General features: G+C 34.6%; 1 long non-coding RNA gene across 1 annotated transcript; it reads left to right on the forward strand.

Annotated features, from left to right (window-relative positions):
* Positions 1 to 1,109: 1,109 nt before the first annotated feature.
* Positions 1,110 to 3,894, forward strand: LOC115298468. The gene is made up of 3 exons (XR_003911762.1): positions 1,110 to 1,157; positions 2,374 to 2,505; positions 3,802 to 3,894. It is a non-coding gene; the product is annotated as an uncharacterized LOC115298468 (long non-coding RNA).
* The last annotated feature ends 3,406 nt before the right edge of the window (positions 3,895 to 7,300 follow it).

Genomic DNA, 7,300 nt, shown 5'->3' on the forward strand with positions numbered 1-7,300 from the left:
ATACAGCAAACACTCCCAAAATAAACTTAGATTGTATTGCAGTTTCACTTAACAGTATATAAAATGCTGTGTTGTGACAGGTATCAACTATCCGTTAGATACTGAATCAATTCTATGAAGAGATGCTCAATCTTTAGTAATCGGAAAATATTTTTAAGTTACAGTGAGAGACTATGTCACATCCAGCCATTTTTTAAAAGCAACAGAATGGTAGAATTAGGAAGTCAAACAGTATCATGCATCACAAGACTGACCCACAGGAACTCATACATTGCTGGTGGGTGTGTAAATTGGTCCAGCCACGTTGAAAAATATTTGGGGGATTCTAATAAAGATGTACAAGTGTATGTCCTATACAAATGTATATTTTTAAGTGGAGGTGATAAAAAAAAAAGGTTGGGGGTTCCTGGGTGGCTCTCAGATGAGCATTCATCTGTTCATTTCATCTGTGGTTATGACCCCAGGGTCATGGGATCAAGCCCCATGTAGCCCACCCCTCACACCCCTTACTGAGCATGGAGCCTGCCTAGTTTTGATCTCTCTCTTTCACTCTGCCCCTCCCTCACTCATGAATGCATGCTTTCTCTCCTTGTCTATAAATTAAAAAAAAAAATGGAGGCAGAACCATCATCATACAGAGTTTTTTAAGTATCATCTGAAATCCAGGGAAAAGTCTTTTTGTGTCAGTCTTAATTTTCATGAGACTGATTGTAGTAAGAAAAATGTCTGGAAAATTTTCTAGGGTTCATCATCAGATGCCTAAGGAAAATTTCTGCTGTGGCTAGGATGCTCTGAGACAAAAAATTAAGAAATCTTTGTGAAAAGTACAGAGATTTTTGTCTTTAATTCATCTGATATAGTTTTTGCTTCCATTACACCTCTTGGGCTCAAAAAATTCACCTTTTGATTTCAAATTTATAAATTTCCTTATTTCACTTTCATAAACTATATTCCAAGTAAGACCTATCCACAGTATGGTTTATAGTTACAGGCACAAGGCTTCACATCCTATTACGTAGACCACTTTTGTGAACACATCATTGCTTTGTGATGCAAGGCAGATTATCAGTCCAGGGTGGAATATTATTTATATAGTGTCACAAGAGCACCCTTCTCCCAACTAACATCAGGAGTGAAATCCTGCCTGAAGCTTAAAGGTAATAATGTAGGGCTTATCCTCAGATACTAAAACAATCATTAAAAATGATACTAATCCAGTGATTTCATTGGAAAGAAAGTCATCTCCACATGAGTGATTTCTGTTTTATATGTTTATTTATTTTGAGAGAGAGAGTGGGGAAGGGGCAGAGAGGAGGCAGAGAATCTCAAGCATGTTCCACACTATCAGCATGAAGCCCAGTGTAGGGCTCGAAATCATGAACCATGTGATCATGATCTGGGCCAAAGTCAGATGCTTAATGAAAGAGCCACCCAGGTCCTGCTGTTTTCTGTTTTGGTAATTATATTTTGAATATCACAAACCACTGAGTTATACATGATAAATATTTATTTCAGAGACAAAATTGCTGGCAACTTTTTAACTTTGTGAAGTGACATGATCACGTATTATGAGTCATTACCAAAGAGTAAAGACTCTAACCACAGTACAAACCATAAATTTCATAATTAACTTCCAGCCCTGTGAAATGGGATACCTTCAGAGTTTTCTAGGGCAATTGCATTCTTCAGACTTTCTAAGTTTGGAAGCACAAACTAGAAGCTTAGGACACAGTGGGTAGGTGGTCCAAAGGTAAACCCCTGTGTATCAAATCTTAATTTCAAGATCTTTTCATATTGATGTTGTTCTCAGTTTAATAGTAAATAGAAGAGCCATTGTACAAGAAAACATTCTTCTCTATTGGCAGTAACAATTTCTATGTTAGTAAGCAAATTCTAGGATTTCTTATAGTCCTTGACATTATGCAGTCCCTGTCAATAAAGACAAAGAGTATATCAGGGATAAATTTCTCACTCTTTCTTTTCTGCAAGTATCTTTGTAAACCATATACTTGAAGACCACTTCTTTGGGGCTTTAATAAAGGCACTAAATCCCTAAATGTTTTCCTGGAAGCACTACTAAACTTATGTCATAACAGAAACACATTCTCAATGACCGTTAGACTGTGTTAGAAATTAAAGAAATAATATAGTTTAGTCACTTGTTTTTATCTAGGAATGAATGTTTTACCTTTATTTTATAGATGAAGGAATTGAGACTTAGGGATATTAAATCACATATTTAAGGTAAAATTTTTTGCTAATGGTGGAGGTAGAAATTAATATTCATTATACTACATTGCTTTTTAATCTCAATCTACTTTTACATGTTATTCAGCATTACACAATGATCAAGCTCAAATATTTCTTTGATAGGAATGGATGTTACATTTATTCAAAGCAAGTTGTAACTCTATATACTGAAAGAGCAAGAAGTAGAGGATCTAACAACTCTATCAAAATCAGCCCCAAGTTGGAAACAAAGTATCATCTTCAGCATCATGTCTGGTACATTCGATGTGGCAATGGAAATGTAATGGAAGTAAATGAAGCAAGATACTGTCCATAAGAGGAGAACTTTCCCAAGGCTCAAGGCACACAATTGCTCAGTGTGACAATTGTGATGGCTATAGGCCACCAAAGGGAAAAAGAATCCATTATAGCTGGAAGCAAAGTAATAAACTGACAGCTTCCAAAAGAGTACAATATAAGCAATACAGTCAGACCACCATGAGCTGGATCAAATAGCTGTCAGCCATCTTGTCAGTGAAGAGAGGAATTCAATTTCTTTCATTTTCTGTTTGTGGTTTTACCCAGAGTCTATTCTTCTGTTACTCTTACTGTACTACTCAAATATTCTTAGTGACTATTCTCTTTCTCTCTCTCTCTCTCTCTCTCTCTCTCTCTCTCTCTCTCTCTCTCTCTCTCTCTCTCTCTCTCGGAGCCAGCTTTAAATCCCCTCTCTCTGTCTCTCTCTCTCTATTCTCAAGGCACAAAGTATTTAATTCATCTGATATAGGTATAATAATATACATGCATTCACATTAGACTGGGGTGAACAGAATAACCATATTAGTATACAATCCAGTCTAGGAAATTCCTGCACAACTGTTATCTTCTGAAAAACTCTTTTGCAGAAGTACCAAACCAAACAGGAAAGCAATACAACAGCTGACGAGCTTTGGATTTCAGTTAATTAAGATTCCACAGTAATTTATATTATCGTATTTTCCTTTTCACATGCAAATCATAATTCATGGATCTCTTTTGTTCATATAGACTTACTTTTAAAGGGAATATTACTATGAATTTTTACTGTAGAAAATTGGAAGGAGCAAAACACAAAACAACCTCAAAGTCTCCTGTACTTCAATCATTGAAAGATAAAAACCGTGTGAATTCTTCCAGGGTTTTTCATCACACACACACAATTATATTGCAATCACACTCTCTATATGTGTCCTGATTTTTATCTTATAATATAAATAACATTTAAGACCAGCATATATACAGAGTTATAACAATAAAAGAATAATAATATAATGGAAAAAGCATAGAATCATAGACTCGGGCACACAGATTCCAGAGACATATTGACTAAATTTTCATTCTAGCTCCACTACTTAAAAGCTGTGTGACAGTAAGAAAACATCTACACATGATGTTCTTCAGCTTCATTGTTTCGTAAATCTTGTTTTATATAAAATCTATAGTATTGCTTTATAATGATATGATGCGTGCTCATGACCTCATTAGTTTGATTCTTAAACTGCTTTGTTTTCTTTCCTGTTTTTTCTTCTGTAGTATTTGTCTTCAATGTATCCATAATTCTACAGTGACCATTCTGACTATTCTTCTAACTACCCTGCGAAGCTTTAATTATTTCCTGAGGATAAACTATCAAGTGTGATTTTGTTATCAAAATGTGTGTGTACCTTTTAAAGACTTTAGATATGTAAGATTAAATTAATTTCTAGAAGTACTATATTAATATACATTTATATTCCTATTGTGTAAGGGGTGCTCTGAAACTTTTTTAACACACATATGTGTATCTATGTGAGTATGTAAATCAATTATATTCTGGAATGTATATATTTGTATTTTACTGTTCATTAGTTTGATGAGCCATAAATACAAACAAATGGACTCTTGTTGTTTACACTAGCTGGACTTTAAGCTTCTGAAGAATAATATTTCCCACTGCTGAATATAAGCACTGCAAAAAAAACACTTATTTTCACCCTTTCTCAAACTCTCATGATTTTAGAAACATAATATAATCACATCAACCAATTTAAAATCAGTTAAAATTTTTCTAGGATGGTAATTGTATTGCCCTTCTTTCGAATACAAAGGAGGCAGGGTGTAAGTATCTGTAGGGCCCTTAAATGTGTTTGCAGGCTAAATTCACTCTAATCAGATGGTTTGGAAAACTTCAGACTTAGAGTTCAGTTAAAAGTAATCCCATTTGTACTTCCAAAAAACTAGTAGAAACACCATCAAATCTCTCTGATGGACTCACCTTCAACCCAAGCCTCAAGAATTCAACAGATAAATCTTTAAGAAATCTAATTCCCAGAATTGAAAAACAAAACCCTCTCTCTATACATGTACCACACACACACACACACACACACACACACACACACACACTGAAAAAAGCATACCAGAGTTTAATTAAATAGCAGCTGATTTGACTCTTAACTGACCAAGAAATGTTCAAAATATAACACTGGAATTATTCTTGTTTCTGAGTTCTCAGAAATGATTATTTCTAGATAAATATGGAATGTGAACTTGTCAATGCTATAACAAACAGATTGTATCTGCTCATTAAAAGTGTTTAACATGACAAGCACTTTCTGAAAGATAGGTGAGGGATGCAGGAGACAGCCTGCCTGAGGGGAATGGCTCACATTAACATCATCCTCATTTACTGCAACTGACGGGGCTCTACATGGTAGGTAGGTCTAGAAATTGTGGTCTCAATTTTGTAACATATCAAACAAATATAGTTCAGCTTTTTGTTGGATTATTTATATTGTTCTTTTTAAATTTACTAAAGTGTTATGGGAACTAATTGTGGATAATATGAACAAATATTATGGGTACAGTGCCATGGATTTAAATGTAGCGTATGGGGGTACAGGGAATTTGGTAAGTATTTAATTGGTATGGAGGTGATCTGTGTTGGAAAAAAAAGTTGGAAACATTAGAGTAGTGGTGATATCACAGCACTGTGAACATAATTACACAGTTTTTATTATTCTGAGAGAAAGAGAGAGAGAGGGAGAGACAGAGAGAGAGAGAAAGTGGGGGAGAGAAGTAGAGGGAGAGAGGATATTTTAAGCAGACTTCATGCTCAGCTCAGAGATTTATGGGGGGCTCAGTCTCATGACCCTGGAATCATACCCTGAACTGAAATCAAGAGTGGGACAGTCAACCAACTGAGCCACCCAGCCGATCCTAAATTATACACTTTAAAATGATAAAGTATCTCACATTCAGGTCCTTTCTCCATTTTAGTTTATTTTTGTGAATGGTGTGAGAAAGTGGTCTAATTTCATTCTTCTACATGTTGCTGTCCAGCTCTCCCAACATCACCCGTTGAAGAGGCTCTTTTTTCCATTGGATACTCTTTCCTGTTGGTGGGAATGTAAACTGGCGCAGCCACTTTGGAAAACAGTATGGATGTTTCTCAAAAAACTATCGATAGAACTCCCCTATGGCCCAGCAATAGCACTGCTAGGGATTTACCCAAGGGATACAGAAGTGCTGATGCATAGGAGCACATGTACCCCAATGTTCATAGCAGCACTTTCTTCAAGAGCCAAATCATGGATAGAGCCTAAATGTCCATCACCTGATGAATGGATCAAGAAGATGTGGTTTATATATACAATGGAGTATTACACAGCAATTAGAAAGAATGAAATATGAAATTTGTAGCAAAGTGGATGGCCCTTGAGGGTGTCATGCTAAGCAAAATAAGTCAGGCAGAGAAGGACAGATACCATATGTTTGCACTCATAGGTTGAACAGGAGAACAGGAGAAACCTAATGGAGGACCAGGGGGAGGGAAAGAGGGAAAGAGAGTTGGGGAGAGTGAGGGACACAAATCATGGGAGATTATTGAATACTGAAAATGAACTGAGGACTGAAGGGGGGGATGATGGTCATGGGGGAGCACTTGTGGGGAAGAGCACTGGGTGCTATATGGAAACCACTTTGACAATAAACCATTATAAATTAAAAAATAAGATAAAAATAAAATGGTAAACTGTATGTTATGTAAGTCTCACCTCAATTTTTTAAAGCCCCACAGAACATATTAAAAAATTAAACAGAAATAGTAAAATAAACAATCAAATGAAGTAAGGAAATGAGAAACAAAGAGACCAAAAAGAAGGAATAAGGAGAAAACAAATTGTATAATGATTAACATAAATCCAAACATATCATTAATGGCATTAAGCATTATTGCTCTAAATTATTCAACAAAAAACCCATAGTTTAAAATAAAAGTATGAAATATGTATACACCAAACAGAAAAATAAGGCTAGCATAGAGTAACAGTCTTTATAGTAGATAAAAATAGACCTCAGAATAAAGAGTGCTTCCAACAACTAAAATGAGTTGTTTAAAAGTGATGCAGAAAGAAACAATTCATCAGGAAGACATAACTCAAACATTTGTTACTTGATTACAGAGCTTCAAATACATGAGTAAATATTGAGAAAAATAAAGAAAGAGACAATAATAGAAACCCTTTTTAAAAATTGTTAGAACATCAATATTTTAAAAAATGATATATACATAGATGATCTTAACCTTGTTGTTAATCACTTTGACCTCAATAACTATACAATGACAGAAAACAAGACTCTTTTCACATTGTAAAATTAATAAGATAGACAATATGCATAAAACAAATCTCAATAAACCTAAAAGGATCCACAATCATACAATTTTTTTCAGAATACAACAGAATCAGATTTTCCATATTTTCAATTTAAAAAATGGGAAAACCACATTTGGCAAAATAAGCAAGACATAAAAAATTCACATGTCAGAAATTTAATTACAAGCAGTAGAAACTATTTTGAAATTTATGAAAAATGAAAGAACAATGTGTATACATTTTGACTTGTTTCTAAAGAAGTGTTCAGAGGGAGACTTAGGATTTTAAATGTTATTTTAGAAAGAAGAATGATCTGTTTCAGTGTTTATGCCTATACCTAATATTAATAGCTTATAGATACCAGTAAAAGAAGAACAAAGAGCATACAACTAAGTAGA

Source organism: Suricata suricatta, chromosome 8 (genome assembly GCF_006229205.1).
Source record: "Suricata suricatta isolate VVHF042 chromosome 8, meerkat_22Aug2017_6uvM2_HiC, whole genome shotgun sequence".
Taxonomy (NCBI): Eukaryota; Metazoa; Chordata; class Mammalia; order Carnivora; family Herpestidae; genus Suricata; species Suricata suricatta.